Genomic DNA, 17,975 nt, shown 5'->3' on the forward strand with positions numbered 1-17,975 from the left:
TACTGCATGGTAGCCTGATGTAACAGCATGCCAAAGATTAACCCTTATTCCTTGCATTCACTCATCACAGCCCTGTGCTTTGTAGGGTCTGTACAAGGAAGAAAGTGGTGTAAGGTATTGGGGGGTAGTGGGCTTTGGATAGGGGTAGATGGCACAGCTGTGAGTGCTTTGGGGAGCTGGTTGCCTTCCCCAGTGTGCAGTTTATCCTAAAAATGGCATCAAAGGAAGATAAAACAGGAGAAGGATATTTACTGATTGCCTGGGGCCACAGAGGGTTAACTGCTGCCTGAGCTCACAGACCAGTGTAGTGGAAGTTGAGCAATCTGGGATTTATTACAGAAACTCAAACCGGGAATTAGGAAGGAGAGCTGTAGCCAGTCAGAGCGCTTTCTCAGAGGACCGAAGCCCATTTTCTCCAAGCTAAGCACTAATTTGAAGTGGCAATGCCAGAATATCTTGCAGGGGCCTCTGAGACAAGAAGGGCTGCAGGCTGGTCTCTTTGAGCTGTGCCACCAGCTCTGCACGCCACTTCACTGCTCTGCCGTGTGCTCCCTGCCCACTGTGCTCACAAAGTACCCGTCAGTACCCGTTGATCCCCAGGCACTGCTTCTTCCTCTGCACCAGCTGGAAATGGCAGAGCTGATTTCTCACCATCGCCTTCCCCCTGGCCACAGAGGTGAAGTCCTCCCCGAGGATGCGCGGTGCCCCAGAGGCATAAAATCTGCAGAGATAGTTCATAGGCAGGTGCTGGGGACCAGGAAGGGCTCCTCAGCTGAAAGCCTTACTGCCTGGAGAAAGAGGAGGCTTTGCTCCCCATCTGGGCTTGTCTTTTGGATGCAGTCAGGGTTTAGAGGTGAATTGGCGCCCATGAGGAAGAGTGCCTGGTGTGACTGGGCTGGCTCCCTCTGCCCAACACTGTGGTGGCAGATGCTGTCAATATTTTTGGTTTCCTCCCCCAGAATCTCAGAGTTAACTGGGGAAATATCCTGCCAACTCCTCTGCTGATCCTGCCGGTGCCGCCGTCCGCGTGCAGTCCCCGCTCTGTCCCGGCTCCCTGCCAGCCCCGCTGCCGGCTCGGTGGGGTTGCTCGCCCGCTGCTGGCACGGGGGCACGCTCGGCGTTCGTTGCCTGAGAATGGGGTTTTTATTTTCCATGTGCCTCCAGCCTTTTGTGCGAAGGCTGTCCTAAAGTGACCTCAAGGCTCTGGCTGTGTGCTGTACATGTTCTGCAAGAGGAAAACGTGGCGGGACTCCAGATGAACTTGGAAGGTCTCAGTTTTCCCCTTGGTGCTGAGTGGGTGAGGCAGGGAAATGCCTGCGAGAGGCAGGAGCTGTGCTGTGTCCTGGTGGTGATGGGGATTTCATCCCAGCAGTGGTGGCTGTGTCAGGGCTGGCTTGTCGGGCACTGCGTGCACGGAGGTGTCGCTTTCTGGCCAATGGCAGACATCAGCTTTATTCCCTGTCCCGGCTGCTTTCCAGCAGCACGGGCAGCAGCTTGGCTGCCTGCGGAGGATGAGTTTTTTGACCATCCCCAGCTGGAGATGGCACAGGGAGCTTCAGAATGAGCAATGTGCGGGGCCTGTGCCAGCCTCACCGAGCTCTCAGGGTGGCAGGGGCTTGGGGAGGGCCATGCAGCAGATGCATCCTTAATGATGTTGGAGAAATCTCTGTACCTGTGTCACAGTGGGAGGGAGAAGAGCTCTGTGGTGTTTTATGGCACTCTGCAGCTGCTTGTTGGCTTGGCTGGCTGCTTTGGAGCTGCTCCGAGGCCAGGAGTGAGCCCTGTGGCACCTTGGGGCTCTGCCGCAAGCAGCAGGGGCTCCTTGGGGATGGAACGGGGTGGCAGCAGGGAGACAGAAAGCACTTGGAAGCAGATGCAGGGCCACATGTGAACAGCTTGTTCTCTGAGTCCTACTTTGTCCTGCGCTGTGAAGCACGTCTCCAAGGGGAGAAAATGCCCAGAAATTCCACAGACCCTTCAATATCATTTCTGTTCTGCAGCAAGACAAAAAAGGTCCCTTTGTGCGAGGGCTGAAAGAAATAGCCCAGTCCCACAGCCTCCCTGAAGTCTTAATGTCAACTATTTGCCTCCTTGTGCTTGCACACAAACAAGCACTTTCTCTTGCCTGTCCCTGCTCTGGCTGCTCCCCCGGCTCCGTGTCCTCCTCGGTGACACCAGTGGTACCCAGCCACCTCCTGGTCAGGCTCCTGCAGGTGGAGATACAGGATCAGCTGGGGAAATGGGCTGGAAAGCAGCAGAAAGACAACTAAAGCTGGTTTTGGAATGAAATGACCAGTTTGTGCTGCTTTTGATTCAGGGGGCTGCTGCATGTGTGATACCAGGGGGTGAATTCTCGCTTGCAGATACATGTACAAGCATGGAGCTGGTGGATGTTCCCCTCTCCACCAGCATGGCCCAGTATCTCGTTCTGTTCTTGCCTGCGTATTGCCTGTCCTGCTTTGGGGTCAGATGTCCTCCTGGTGTGACAATCAGATGAATAGCTCCACACAGCCTGCGGCAGCTGAGGAACCACCCCTGCTATTTTAGTTGCTGTTTGTACATACACACACTGTGGTGTCCTGGGTGTGATCCTGGCACCCAGCTTTTTTTCTGTCACGTTCCCTTCCCCTTCTTAGTAAGAAAAAATAGAAGTGCAAAAGACCATGACATGCCTGCGAAGTAGAAACAAGTTACTCAAAGGCCAGCAGCATTCCTGCTGTTTTGTTCATTCAGTAGCCTGCACATGTGTGCTGAGCACAGCTCTTGTGCCCAGCCCTGAAACCTGGCACATCGCTGGGCGTGTTGTAAAACATCTCCATGAAACTGGGAGGCCGTGGAGGCTGCTGCTGTGGGAACTCTTGGTTTTGGTTCCTTTATGTTCCACTGTCAGCTCTTCCTAACTCATGACCAGTAAGGAAGCTGGACCCAGTAACCCAGCCTGGACCTGGGATGTGCTCACTGGGGTGGCTCTCCTGGAAGGTGAGGTGATGGAGGGGACGTGGCCTGTGTGGGCTCACACCTTGCTGCCTCCTGTCACCACCTTTCAGGAGAATTTGGGGGTGATGTGGTTGCACCTGCTGGGGCAGGAGCTTGGCTGACTGCTCCTGGGCCATCGTGCGTCACCCCAGGGCTCAGCCTCCAGTGCACCTAGAGCCCCTTGGAGGCAGTGGCTGGGCACCACCAGCTCCACCTGACGTTAGGTCAGGCCCATCCTGGAACAGACAAATAAAACCTTTGTGATGCTCTTTGTTTGGATGGTTTGTCACTGTGGCCCTAGTGCACAGCCAGGGTTTCTCTCCTTCCTAAGGTCTTTCATGGGGTATATCCTGTGTTCCCAAATTCCCCCTGCTGCCTCTTCTGTTGATCTCTTCCTCCCCCAGCCCTTTCAGAGCCTCTGATCATCTCTTTCCATCTCTACAAAACAGCTTCCCAGTTCATATGTTTGGGGAGGAGTTTGGGTTGGAAGCAGTTCATGGAGCATTTCAAACAGTAAAGTAAGATGAATGAATAAAGGATGGTTTTGTTGCTCTTATCCTTTCATCAGCTTTGTTTGGTTTCCAGCAGTTCTTTTAGCAATTGCTGTTCCATCTGGCTACTCACTGAGGGGTCATATTAAAATCTTTCTGAAGATGAGTGAATTGCTGTTGAGTCGTATAAGGATTGAAGCTGACTTCTGGTGAAGTAGCATTTGTATGTTGCTTAAACTGAAAGGCTGAAGCTTCTTTGGGCAGGAACCTCCTGTCCTGAAAAATCTCCGGGCGATGCAGGCTAAGCTGAGAGAGTGTAAAATACAGTGTTAAGATATGCCTGATGGTCTGTCGGCTTTCCTGGAGAGGTGGAGGTGGTCCTTACCCTGGGCCATGGGGAAGATGGGATGGGTACAGCATAGGGCTAAAGCCTGAGGCCGTGGTGGGGAGTTAAACTGCAGGGACTGGTATTTGCTCAGACCTAGGGCCTGTGTGTGAAAACATCAGCATCTACCACTTCATCAGAGACTTCTTCCAGGGTGGGAATTTGATATGATGGGAAACGTCTTCCTGATCCTAAATAGCTATAAATTAGGAAGCCGTGCAGTAAGCTCTGGTTTAGCACCTGCTGGCAGAGGGGCCAGAGCACATTCAGATGAAAACAAGATGCTCATCTAGTTAGAGAAATCAGCTGCTGATGTCTTCTCACCTCAGACAAGCATTATTTAGTGCTGTATTTGTTTGGCTGTAGAAAAACAGATGCTTTAATTTGCTTGAGGTGGGATTTTTCCAGTCAAAGGCAGACAATGTGATCCCCACCCCAAGTGCTCTGTGGATATGACTTCACACCACCTCCAGTGCACTGCCGGAATGCAGAGGCTGGGGGCCGAGAGCCCGTCAGCAAGGGCTGGCTTAAAAACAGAGGGGAAAATAGTTCTAATTATTGTGAGCTTTTACAAACACAAAATAGAAGCTTATTATTTCGCAGAATTCCCTTTGCAACATGTAATTTCATTTCCCCCCCCATTTGCTTTTACTACACGTTCTGGGTGCTGTCAGAACAGCCTGATTTATCGGTGACAGCCTTGGCTGTTTTTCAGGCGGGTCTCTCTAAATATAAGGGTGTGAAAGCTGTCCTGCTGCCAGCAGCGCGCTCAGAATTAACTCGCCCGAGTGGCAGCACGGAGCGATGTGCTGGGCGCTTTATGGCTTACATGCCTTTCATAAAAAGCAGCCCTCCCTCCGCTCTCTTGGGAAGCTTTTTCCTTTTATTACATTGAATATCTCAGCCTGTAGTTGGAGAAAATAAAGTGAAACAAGCAGTTGCTGTTACCTTGCTGTTTCCCTGTTGCCAGCTCTCTTGTGTGCTGTTAGAGTTGTAGTGCACAAGGGAGGTGTTCATTGACCAAGGGTTCTGGCAGCAGAGCTTTGTCTAAGGTTTTCTTCCCATCCTGAAGAAACGAGGACCTCTGTCCATGTTTCAATACATGTAGGCCAGAACAGGTCAGTTGGAAGGGATCTGCAAAGGTCGAGTCCCACTGCCTGACTGCTTCAGGGCAAACCAGAAGTTAAAGCCTTATTATTAAGGATGTTATACAAATGCCTCTTGAACACTGATGGGCATGGGGCATCAGCCACCTCACTATGAAACCTGTTTCAGTGTTTGACCACCCTCACAGTAAAGAATTTTTTCCTAAGTAGTAGATTTGGGTTTAAAAACAGCCACATGTCCCAATTCTCACAGGAATTGTAGTTCTTTTTGTTGGCTTCCATTTTAATTTTGGTATTGCCCATTTTCATTCAGCAGCTCAAAAGAATCATTGTTTGAGTGTTTGTTGTTGTTTTTTTTTTTTTTTTTTTTTTTTTTTTTTTTTAAATGTGGTTCTGTGAAGTGTGCTGCTGTGGTATCCCAATAATTGTGAGTCTGATTTAATTGCCTGGTTGGATGGGGCTGGCTGGAGGTTTGTGCTGCCCAGCCACTGTGAGGTGACCCAAGTGGGTCCCTGGCTCTGGTCCTGCTGCTGCCCATATGGCAACACTGGGCAGGAATGGTGACTTTTTGCTTGCAAAGAAGCTGTTTTGATTTGATTTTTGGACCAAATGTATTCATAAATGCCAGGATACATCTCAGAAATGCTATCTGAAGGATATAAAGAAGAGCTCCAGGCACAGCCCTATGCATGTGGTATGGGGAAAACTAGGGGCTGGATCTCTGTGCTGGGGAGAAGAGAAATTCTCTCTGGATCTGAAGTACCCGGATTCTCAAAAGGTTTAAAAACTTTTCCGGAGTTGAGAATTCTGTGTGAAGTGGTCTGGCTGACTTTCCTGAGCATTTTAGAGAGGTTTTAATGTTGGAGGGATTGGCAAATGTCTGCCAGGCAATGTTTGCAGGAATAATGGCCACAGGTGTAAAACCAGCATCCTTGTAAAACACACTGGCTGTGAAGGCACGTGCCTTGAGCCCACGGCTGTCCCCAGATAAGCTCCACTTCATGTGAGCAGGATGTGATTCTAGGTAGGACATTAGGAAGCTGAAGCCAGACCTGGAAGTGCCCCTGCCCTCTGAGTGGGTTTAATTTCACCTTTCCCACATAATGTTGTGCTACCTGGCCCCATCCCACTCCTCACAGCCTCCACAGCGGGGCAGGGGGTGCCGTGGGCTGCCTGGCTGGGTGGCTGTGCTGGGGGGATGAGTTTTATTTCAGGAGAAAAAAGTGATGCTAACATGGTGTGTTTCCTAGTCCTGTTCTAGGTATTACATCTTTTGGGGTCTCTTTAGAAATAATTCACGTAGGGGGATTTTTTAGCCTTATACTTTAGAGTTACTATTTTCAGCAGAAGTGCATGAAATTTAATGGTGCAAGGCTGCGTGTTCGAGATATGTTGCAAGGTCCTGGCTCAGCTTGGGGTCTCTTGGCTGGCCCAAAGGAAGGGCAGCTTTTGGCTGGCCTTAGATGAAAGTGAGGTGCCCTGGTGCCCTTGGCACTTTACTTTTATAACCATCACTTTTTTTAAGCCTCTTTCTGACCTTGCTTCTTCACTCAGGTTCTGTCTTCACATTTGGTATTTCTGTCTTCATCGTTATCCCAGGGAAGGGAGTCGGAGTTCAGAAGCGTGCTGGTTCGTGAGCCCCAACTACAGCATGGGGTGGGACATGGATGGAGAGCTGGGCACTGCGTACTTGTGTCTTCTCACAGTGTGCCCACTGCCTGGGCTGGGCAGCAAGAGATGGTGCAAAAATTGAGATGGAAACAGATCAGAGGAGAATGGTTGGTTGGGGAGGCATGGGGGAAGTCCTGGTGGCTGCAGGGAGAAGTCCAGCTGATGTCTGTGGCCTGCATGAGGTGCTGCATGTCCCAGGCTGATTGCTTGTGGCAGCGGGACAGGGGATGCAGGACAGGGGCCTGTTGCAGCCCCATGTAGTGCGTGGCAGAGCACTCAGGCCGTGCTCCCAGCTGCATGCCAAAGGGAATCCCAGGCTGGCACCAGGGCAGAAGGGGAGTGCGTTAGCGTGCTTCCCCTGGAGCATCCCGTGAGGAGACATCTCAGAGATCATCACCAGATAAATCCCAGGCTCAGCCTGCGATGTCCGGCCCTAATCCCGGCACTGCAGCAGGACGGGACGGAGGTCAGCCCTGCGTGCTCTGGGAAGCCCTTGCCAGGCCACCGGGATGGCCTGGAGATGGGTCTCACTGGCAGGTGCTCACGGAGCAGAGGAGTTGATCTGCCTGGAGGACTTCCAGGCATGTTTGTGGAGCCTTTTCTCCCCGTGCTCTGACAGCACTCCCAGGCCAGTAGCCAAGCACAAACTGTAAATAACAAGCGGTGGCTGCTGACCCACTCATTTGCTGAGGTGCTGTCAGCTCCAGGCTTTCCCTGGCTTCTCCTCTCCAGTGCTTTGTGTTCCCATTCTCAGCTCCCCGAGCTGTTGTGGCATCTGTCTCCTCACACCCCCCTTGACATAGCCCACAAAAAGGGTGGAAGCCAGGGGCCAGGGCTCTGAGGTCAGGGGATATTTCTCTTCTCTCTGGGGTTCCTCTGTTCACAGCTGGCTTGGGAAGGGCTGGAAGGTCAGAGGAGAAATCTCTGGGACTTGCAGCAGGCTCTGTCCCAGTGCCCCAATGTGGGCAATTTGGAAGGCAGGTCCTGCAGCCTCACCTGGGTCTTTCTCCATCAAAGCGCCCACAGCTGCCCAGGAGCATTCACCTGAAAAGTATCCAAACTTTAGCCTGTCACCAAACCTTTCCACTTCTACAAATATTGAGACTGGGTTTGCTGTCCATCAAGCTGCCTTTTTCTTCCTCATCATTTGGGAAATCGTAGGAACCTCTCCTTTTCTTGCTCTGTGAGATGCTGCTCTAGCACCCAAGCAATGCAGTCAGGCCCAGGGCTCTTTGAGAAACCACAGCCTACGTGAATATCACATGAGCAGTAGTATTTATCCAGGATCAAAATAATACCGTGCAAAGACTGAAATATTAGTGCATGCACGTGTCCTCCTGCTCCAAACTCGTGAGTGTGGCTGGCCTCCTCTCCCCAGAAATGCTCTGGGCTGGGAGCATGTGGCTGGGTGCAGCACAGGTGGGTGTTCCAACAAAAACAGCGGGCGTGCAAGCGAGAGGTGTGGGTCAGAGCCACATCTCCGCACTGTAACCCTTGTCCTTCCTTCTTCCACCACCTCGTGTTGCTCATTCCTCGCATTTTTGTTGTACATCTGGTGGTTTGGGTGAGGGACCGAGCTGGAGCTTTCTGTTTGCTTTGCCAAACCATCTAGCACGTTTTGTCGTGGGGCTGTATGCAGAAATAGCTCCGCATCTCCTTACGGTGTGGTCCTGGCCCTGTTCCAGCCTGTGTTTGCTTTGTTGGGAGCTGGCGCTGCCGGTGTGGCTGTCGCTGTCCCTGTCACCCTCGCAGGCCCCTGGTAGCATCCCGCAGCTGTTGGGGCTGTCCTCGGAACAGGCGGAGAGGTTTTGCTGCACCCCTGGGGCACGCAGCGCTCCTTCCCGGCTCTGCTGCTGCTGAATCAAACTCACAGCCCTGCCCTGTGCCGGGGCCGGCTGCCCAGGTTTCCCTCAGGGTGTTTATCTATTTTTGTTATTTTTAGTTTATTTTAAAGATCTGAGCTACAACTTTTAAAAATGAGAAGGACTCCAGAGCAGTTCTCCTTCTGGTGCCTTGTTTGTGTTGCGTTTGGTGCCAAATCCTGCTGCAGGGCTCAGCCCTTGTGCATGTTGGCTTGGAAAATAGTTGGATTGTCCTTTAATGTGACTAAACCTCTTTTGAGTTTCTTTTCTGCAAATTAGCCTGACAGGTTAATCGTAAAATAATTCTGTAACGTAAGGGTTAAAAGATGTGAGTACTGAGTGAGAACAAGCTGTGGAAGGGCCGTGGACTATTTCAGCTTGTCAAAATAAACACGTCGCTTCAGCACAGTGTGCTGCCCTCTGAAAACTCATAGCTCAGAACAAGGCAGGTTTTGGCAGGGCTTTTCCCTCTTGTAACACTGAGAACGTGTAGCATAGGTATGGAACAGCGGAACTTCATAGCAACAGCACTTCAGTGAGACGTGAGACTTTTTTTTTTTTTTTTTTTGGGGGGGGGGGGGTATGGAAAGTTTTTTTCCTGCAAGCACATCGGGCTGTTTCTATTTATAAGCCTGGGGAAGTGTCCATGCTGCCTGCGGGGCTGCTTGGCCGTGTGCAGGGCCCTTGGCTCACCCTGGGGGGCCCGGCACAGCACAGGGGTGGCACCGGGGGTGACTCAGGGCGAGCTCGGTGCTGGACATGTCCCTGCAGTGTGAGCAAGTGCAGCTGGAGAAAAGCAAATTCATGGTCCTGCAACAGGCTGTGGGAGCAGGGAGCCCACAGGATGCAGCTTGGTGCAGAAGGCACTGGATATACACTTTTTTCTCCTCTTTTTGTCCCCATGGTTTTGGTAGAGGACAATCTGAAGCAGCACGTTTCTTTAGATGCTCTCACTTCTCGGACATGAAGTTCCAGGCTTCTGTGGTTTTGGTTCCTACCAGGAGTGCGTGGCAGGACACTGGGAAATGCTCACAGCTCTGTCTCCCCGTACGTGTGTCCCCGTGCCTGAGCACCCGGAGCTGCCCTCGTTCTGATGAGGACCCCAGTACAGCAGCTGAGTGTCAGAGCCCCAGCACACCCAGGTGTATCTCTCTTTTTCTGGGTGTTTTCCTGTTCTGTGCAGCATGCTCATAAAGAACTGACTCTGCAGGAGAGAGGCAGAATCTGTCCCAGTTAAAATGAATAAAAAGGCAAATGGTGCACAGTTGAGAAGTAAAGACTGGAATTTTTGCAAATACCTGACTGATTTAGGAGTAAGGTGTGTGCACACAGGTTTGTAAATCCCACCTGGAGAGACTTTGCCTCCTTCCCCTCTGCTCCCAGATCTGCAACCAGGGGCTGCAGAGCCCTGCAGGGTGTCCAGTGAGCTGCCACAGACCTGCTGTTTTCAGGACAGTTGCTCCATCTCTGTGTTCATCCTTCCTTCTTGCCTGCAGGCTGCTGTTCAGAGCTTGCTACAGACAGGTCACAAATACCCTGGAGGGCAGAGTTTGTCCCTTTGATGGAGTTAGACCTTCAGGGTAGTCTCAGTAAGTGGGGCTCCTTGTTGTCCATCTTATCCAGCTGCTTGTGCCAAGCCAGATCGTGTTTTATACTTGACTGCCTAGTTGTAGGTAGTACCAACTGGTGTACTAGGACAAGGCAGTGAAAAGTAAAGTATTAAAGTCATGCAGGAAGTTCTGCTTTTGTGCTATGTGATTTTTAAATGATTGGCATTTCAGTGAAAACCAGATGGTTTTATGAAAGGTCTTGGTAATACTTTATAAATGGAATACCAGTGGTCTGATTTATGATGATCTAGGTCTCTCTCTTCTGGATGACTTTTTCTCTTGGGATTTTCTGCTGTGTGAAGTTTCCCTTGAGCAGACATCTTCCCAGGTACACTCAGTCTAATCCCTCCAGTCATTTCTACCAACATTGGAGGCACAAGATTTGGGTGACTGAGGGGTTTAGGGCAGAAAGCTAAGCCTGGAAAGATCTTTGGTGTGGTTTTGCCATGCTGTCAGCAATTGTGGGCGTTGCTCAGTGCTGCAGAAATGAGATCTGTTTTAAAATAAAATAAAGGCACAAAGGCTGGAAGTACTGGATGCCATCTGCATTTCTCGCATGGGTTATCTGGGTCTTGTTGTAGAAGAGCTACCGGGTGTTACCCTGCCTGCCTCTCCCACGGCGCTGCCTGGCCCTCTGTGCTCATGGCAAAGCCCTCACCGACCCCAGCTGTGGTCTTCAACTCCAAAATGTGTCCTTGGTGTCACTGAAGGCACCCTTCCTTCTCCCTTCCTACAGGGATAAGAAGCCAGGAGGCAGCCGGCTGTGATCCCATGCCCTCATGGTCTCTTTCTTGGCTTGCAGAGCACGCCCAGCCCTCGGCCAACGTGGGCCTGCCCGGCCACCTCATCCAGTGCCACCACCCGCATCCTGCCTACGTCACCCACACAGCCCCGGTGGTGAAGATGCTGGTTGAGCAGGATGACTGGAGGAGGGCTGCAGCCGCCCACCCTGCATGGAGGGAGCCGAGCCCGGAGCCTCCAGGAGCTGCTGCTGTGGAGGAAGCCCCAGCGCCATCGGTGCTGAGCGGAGGTGGCAGCTGTGCCGGGATGGGCAAGGGCTCCCTAAGAAAGTCCACGGCTGAGAGCAACTTGTTGTCACCAAGTGCTCGCAGTAAGGTTATTTTTGCAAGAAAACCTCCCTTGTGTGTGGTATCGTGTGGCTCCCTGGCTTCTTCCAGCAAGAAGAAATGAGTTTTCTGCAGCTGGAAATGAAAAAAGAAAAAGGGAACTCTCAGATGTTTTCCTGAGTGCATTAAATTAGAAATGCAAATAGACTTCAGTTTTTGGACTCTTCCTAAAAGCCTTATTTGAATGAAAGCAGATGAGTGCAAAACATGGTGTTGCGTTATGCTTGTCTGCTTTCAGGACAAAACTGTAACCACCACCTCTCCGGCTTGCTTCGGAGACATGGGCAGCCCTTTGCTGCTCGCAAACACCCCACAGAGGGTGCAGAGCAGGGGCAGGGTATGGAGACGCGGATGCCTGTGTGCCCACGCAGCCCAGCACACACAGAGCCCTGTTCTCTGCCCTCCTGCACCCAGTGACCCTGCTGGCAGCAGTGCCCAGTGCTGCTGGGGACTTGGCTGGGGTAGCAGCCCCGGGGGGATGCGCATCGGCGTCTGTGTTGTCTTGAGATGTTGGGCAGTGGCGTAGGAAAAGCGCCCTGAGGAAATCCATGTCCCTGTTGTCTTCAGCTGCGTGGGGCCGAAGGAGCACTGACTGGAAGGCTGAGGAGTTGGCCACTCACACCCAGACCCTGCCTGTGGGTTTATCCCTTCTTTCCATTCTTTTTTTCTGTTTAAGTCATGTGCACCAGCCTGTGTGTATGGGTACCTGAATGTTTTCATGCACAAATGAACTAAAAGAAAAGCAGGGCAGCATCAAAGCCGAGCAGGCAGCAGGTAGATGAGCAGCTATTCCTTTCTTACTCTAACAGATGAGCAGAGGTGTTAAAGCTGAGTACAGGCAGAAATCACATCTCCCCAGCAATTCTGAGCTTATGTGACACTGGAAAGTTTGTGCCTGGGGTCTCCAGCTGCTGGTACACACCAGCTGAGGACATCAGCACTGAGGAACGTTGCCTTTTGCAAAAATTTCTGAAAGTCTGGTGTCACCTAGTTCCTCGTGGGCTGACAGAGGTAGAATCCAGTTTTCCAGGACCATCTATGCTGCCTTTGTCATGGCCACTGTCCTTTGCTGAGACCCAACTTGAGCAGGCACCTCAGATGTGCATCCACCTCTGCTAGGAATCGTCTGCCCTGTGTGTGGAGCAAGGCATGGATCAAGTTGAACAAAACATCAATGGCTACACAACTAAAGTCTGCAGCAGATGGAACACGGGACAGTAGGATTCTCTTCCAGCATGGGCAAGGGGAGCATGTAAGGGGCAGGAGGCTCTGCAGAGGTGAGATGGAGGGTGCTGGCTTTGGCCACGTGCTGGTGCCCAGAGGGCTGGCCAGGTGGTGTGGCTCTGCTGGGGATGTGGGGTGCTGTATTTCTCCAAAGTTTCTAAATCAGCCAGATCTGGTTGGGAGCATCTGTCACAAAGACAGCAAAAACCATATCCCTCTGCCAAATTTCTGATCCACTTCTGCTGGGGCTTCATCTAATGTGCTGTGAAACCAAGTGTTTTCTTATCCCTTGTGCTTGGGAATATTTTTGTCAAAATATTTTCACATCAAAACCAAATTTGTTTGAGGAAGCCACTCGCCCTGGGCTGTAACACTGGGCACTATTTGCTGCTGCACCAGCTCGTGTGGTCTGGCTGAGAGGGGGGCTAATGCCACCCGCCAGCTGAATGCCTCGGGAAGCACTGTTGGGCGTCTTCAGGGAAAAATGTCAAGAATTAGAAAACACAACAGAAATTGCCACTTTCTATGGGTGTATTAATAAATCTGTGCCCTGGCCCATTCCAGCCCCCTCGTGCCTGTGCAGGCGCCGTGCCCCACCAGCCCCGTGCCTGCCAGCATGAGGCTTTGGTCGCAAGCCACAAAACGGGCAATAAATAAATAAACCTTCATTTCCAGCTCTTCCTGCTGCCTCTTCTGTTTACTGTGAGGGTTCCTGGAAAAGGGACCTGTAGCGTCCCGTGCTTACGTCCATGCTGATGTGGACGTCATCTGCAAGGGGGGTTGGTCAGTTATATTTAGTGTGATGTAAGGTGTGCTGTGAGTTGTTGCTCAAATCTCTCCTGGGTAAGGGTTTGCTCTGTGATTGCTAATCCCCAGTGACTTTAGGCTCGGGCTGCTGTAGGGTAGCTCTGTGCAGAGGGTGCTGAAGTGGGTGCGGACGATGTGCTTGCACAGCTGGGGAGTGGTGAGAAACAAAACATCCCTTTTCCTTCTTGTTCTGCCAGGGCTGGGATCTTGTTTGTGCCCCTGCACTGAACCAGTTTCACTTCTGTACCTCCTCTCCTGGGACACAGCCGTCTCCTTCCGCAGGTGAAAAACCAGAGTTATTTATAGCCAGTTCTGCGGCAAGAAAGGGTATGGAAACAGGTGGAAATCATCCCTAGAGAGCCAGAAATGGTAGCTGAGGTGGCTGAGAAAACACAAAGCTTTTTCTTTTGCATGTGCAAATGTTTGCATGCGTGCTGGAACGTGCGTGTGTTAGTTTGCTGGGGAAGGTGTCCCAGGGCACCCTTGCAACACTGCCTGCCCAGCTGGGAAACCCCATCCCATGGCCTAGGAGCAAGGGAGGCTGCTCTCTGCCCTGCTCTTGATCTGTTTGTCCTCACTGGATGCATGAGCTTTTTGTGCCTCAGTTTCCCCATCTGGTGCACTGGGTTTCAGGCACATTCAGGCTGCTGGAAAATGTTCTGAGGGAGCAGCTTTCTGCAGCAAAAAGGCCAGGGACATAAAAGCTTCGAGGAGCTTAATGATTTTGTCCAAAGAAACAGTTGAAAATGCGTCATGTCTTTAACAAATATTGAAGCCTTGCTTCTCCATAAGTAAGGGAGTTACAGTAAGCAGACAATGGAGTCAGACAAATATGTACATTGTGAAAAGCACTGAGTAGGGGGGTGGTGGTGGGGGAAGGGACACATGCTGGCTTTGGCAGTTCTTAAAATGAGTTTTTCAGTGACTTCTCTTTATGGGACGTCTTGACTTTTCCATTGTCAGTGAAGGACCACCCTTGAGCTGCAGTTTCTCAGAATGGTAACTGCAGATTTCAGCTGGTTCTGCCCACCAGTGCTAACAAAAGGCTTTGAGGGCTCCGTTCAGCTCCGGCTGAAATCTGTGGAGTCTGTGTTGGAGCCTTAAGGTGGGGCAACACGTGGTGGCAGCGAGCCCACAGCTGCAATGACAGTGGTGCAGGGGGTGAGCTCTGTGCCCTAGCCACACACCCTGCAAGGCTGAGCCCATAAAATGATGTCCTGAGCCCTGCCCTGGGCAGGCACAGCCTTGCTGCATGGTGAGGTGCAGCAGCAATGCCTGGGCTAAATGGACAGTCCCACGCCCAGCAATTTTGCAGGGATCCTTTGGAGATGCCCATCAGGAAGGTGGCAGAGAGGCGGCAAGGTGTTGGCTGTGGCACAGGGAACACGGGGGATCTGAGGCAGGAGGAGATCTGGGGTGGTTTGGGGAGGTGGGGTGGAATCGACCCTCCTGCAGCTGTCAGCAGGCTCAGCAGCACCCACTTCATTATTATAACGTACGGCTGGGGGCCCAGAGCTAATTGCAGCTCTAAATGGCTGCTGTTATGCTGTGGTTGCTCCTTGCCTGCTGTATTGAAACCAGATGCTCAGGTCATTAAATAGATGTAAGCCAGGTGCTGACTGCCTTATTTAAGCAAAATACAGATTGATTTCCTGCAGGAGCAAGTGTGGTTGTATATGTGCTGGCACCTGAGAGCAGGATGACAGGGCTGTGGAAAATGGTGACCATGGGCTTTGAGACCCTGGTGGTGCTTTTGGAGGGGGGGGGGGGGGGGGGCGTTTGGGCTGATGGATCAGCTGGGTGTGAGGCTGCTGAGGGTTTTGGGGTGGCTGCTGTGCTCTGCAGCAGTTCCTCTGTGCCTGTCACCAATGCATGGATATGTTTTTAGAAAAGCCTCTGACCCCTGGGGGGGGGTCTATGGGGTGTCTCTGTGCACCCACCCAGTTTTACCCTTATATGCAGAGCTTCTTGCTGGAGGATGGTAGCTCCTTGCTCAGGCACTGTTGCAGCCTGCACTTGCTGTCCCGTGCTGTTCCGGCCATCTTCCTGGGCTACAGAAATGCTTTTCTCCCTTCCCCAGCACTGAAGCTGGGTGCATTTTGTGCTTCTCTGGGTCTCGGGAATGACTCGGTCTCAGTAGGAGCTTGGTATGATGTCAATGTTTCGAGTGGGTGAAGCAGAGGAGGCAAAAATAGACATTTAGACATTTTTCCAGTTGTGCCTTTTTGAAAAGGAATATTTATAGCGTGGCACACAGACACAAGCTCTTTGTCAATCCACCACCATTTGCGCCGCGGTGCTCAGCCAGCACATGGCCCCCCGGGTCTGTGCGAGGGGACTGCTCAGAGCCTTCTCTGGGGGGACCCTCCATCTCCCCACTCTATGCCACAGCACCAGGAGAGGTGGCAGTCCTGGTGTGAAAAACCCACAGACATCTTGGGGTGCTCGGGCCTCTTGCAGCAAGCTGCCCTGGCTCATCTCCAGGGCATGGATGCATGCTCTGTGCTTCTTCTGTTAACTCTGAAGCCTAACGAGAGCTGTGGTCAGGGTAGCTTTATCAGGTCACCCATCACTGGGTGCTGAAGGTCCAAATCCCTGTTGCACTTTGCCTCTGTTTCACCATTCATAGAATCTGGATAATGGCCTTTAATCAGCTTAAAGTGCTTTGAGACTCCTTCAGGGTGGGTTTCAGGTATGGTCTTGCTTACAAGGACTTTGGGGTCTCGGTTAGCATCATTGGTAAAGCTTTCTGGCTCCTGTTACCTCCACCGTTTTAGCAGTAATGGGAGGTTAGATGGTGGTGACATCCCAAGAGCTCTTCAAAGGCTGGGAGAGTTATATTTTCATCCTACTGCCACTCTGCAGGAAGCATCAGATGTTCCTGGCAGTGCTTTTCGCGGAACTCAGCCATCTGACCTGCAGAGAGGTGGTGCCCTGCAGGGCTTCACCGTGTGATGCTCACGGGAGAGCTGGTTCAGGTGGTTGTGGTCATGGATCCATGATGAGATGTTGAGTAGCAGCGTGGTGGAGGGATAGAGCTTGCTTCTGACAAGTCTCTAACTAACTAACTAACAAGTCTCTGCAGTGTGGGAAAGGTGAGTGCACCTCTGATACTGCCAGAGATCTTCACCCCGCCTCAAATCACCTGCATCAAACCTTGCTCTGATTTCTGCCCAGCTCTCCAGGCTTCCTTGTGGCACAACAAGATCCATCTACATGGCTCATCTCACACAGCTGAGCTAGGTGCCACCTCATCAGGTCCCCTTGCAGCACCTGCAGGCTTGTTGCATATCTGGAGGTCAGCACTACCTCGTGCACGCCTGCCCTGCTCAAGCCCTGAGTGCCTTCGCTGCTCCAGCAGTCACATTTTAATTCTGTTGCTGCAGATGCAAAGGCAAAGTCTGGAGCAGTTTAGTGCACAGCAGCCCTGCCCTGGTTTCCCAAACTGCTCCAGCATGAGCCCAAAGTGAGCCAAAAGCTCTGGGTGCAGGAGCACCAGGTGGGTGGGCCAAAGGTGGTATTTGTGGTCCTTTGCTGTCCAGGGGAAGCTCGGAAATGCAGTTCTACCCCCAAAACCAATCTGCTTGAGGGAAGGAAGCCATCGCTTCTATGGGGTGTTTGCTGTGTTCCCACCTGTATTAAGGTTCAAGACCTTCTGTATATCACAGCATGGATGGGGGCATGGGAAGGAGACCCCAAATGCTCTATTTCCAAGCTGATCTGTCATCTGTTTCCTCTCTCTCCTTGCCTGCTCTATCTCTATCTTTCATCTGAGCTGCTTGCCAGCACAACAAGGGCAGGAACAAAGCTGAAACACTGCTTGAGATTCTCCGACTTAAATCTAAGGGTGAATCCTTGCACCTTGCATGCTGCCAGGGATTGCTGCCTTTCAGCTCTGCCTTTGGTGGGTGACATCTGCTTCCCTGAGGCTTCCCTTGGTCCTGCAGTGGGAATTTTAGGTGTGCGAAGAACAGGGTTGAACGAGGGATTTTTACACTTTTCTCATAATGGAAATTTCTTCCTGGCTAAATGAAAATGGTAGGTGCCTTCCTCAATTTTTCCTAATGCACAGAAGTTGCTTTCTTAAAGGCCTTACAGTTTATTGTTAGAAACATACAAACCACAAACTGATTTTGGTTTGGTTTTGACCACAGATTTTCAGTTTTAAATACATAAATAAGACCTCTGCGATGAGCCTGGGGAAGGAGAGCCATGCCGTCTCTTAGATCTTTGGCTGTGCCTTGGCTGGGAAGGACAGCCCGAGGAAGCACCGATCACCTGCAGGGGCACAGGCTGCGAGCCTGCCCCAGGCTGCAGTTGTTGCCCGGGGAAAATCTCCTGCTCCAGTACTGTTGTGTTATTTCCACACAGCAATACTCAGGGTAACAGCTGAGGACTTGTGGCAAGCCTTGGCTGGGGATGTTGTCCTTCCACTGATGTGGCTGCCAGGGCAGAGCTGTGAAGGGGTCTGCCAGTGCTGTGCTCCCTCCTGTTCTCTGCAGCTGTGGGGTTTGCTCTGCTGGGAGCAGGGGGCTCTTGGTGGGCTGGAGCTTAAGCTGCTGATGGAGCTGGGAGCTTAAAATGCCAGTGGGGATGGGGAGGAGGCTGCATGTGCAACTCCTACCACTGCATCCTTCAGCCCGTGGTCGTCTCTGAGCATCATAGATTGCTTTTACAGTCAATGGGAGCTGCAGTCAGACCTGCTGCTTGGCAAAC

The 17,975-nt window shown here is 51.8% G+C and overlaps 1 protein-coding gene across 4 annotated transcripts in view; it reads left to right on the forward strand.

Moving 5' to 3' along the window:
• The window catches only part of TEKT3 (tektin 3), a 71,822-nt gene that overhangs the window by 13,106 nt on the left and 40,741 nt on the right, over nt 1-17,975 (forward strand). Inside the window, exon 3 of one of the 4 annotated variants that reach the window (XM_084492608.1) lies at nt 10,904-12,505. The exons of 2 other annotated variants lie outside the window; for them this stretch is intronic. The gene's annotated coding sequence lies outside the window, so the exon portion shown is untranslated. Of the gene's footprint in view, nt 1-10,903; nt 12,506-13,455; nt 13,542-17,975 lie in introns of those variants that run through there. One more of the 4 variants, XM_084492611.1, reaches the window with a different exon arrangement.

The sequence above is a fragment of the Aythya ferina genome, assembly GCF_964211825.1.
Source record: "Aythya ferina genome assembly, chromosome: 18".
Lineage (NCBI taxonomy): Eukaryota > Metazoa > Chordata > Aves > Anseriformes > Anatidae > Aythya > Aythya ferina.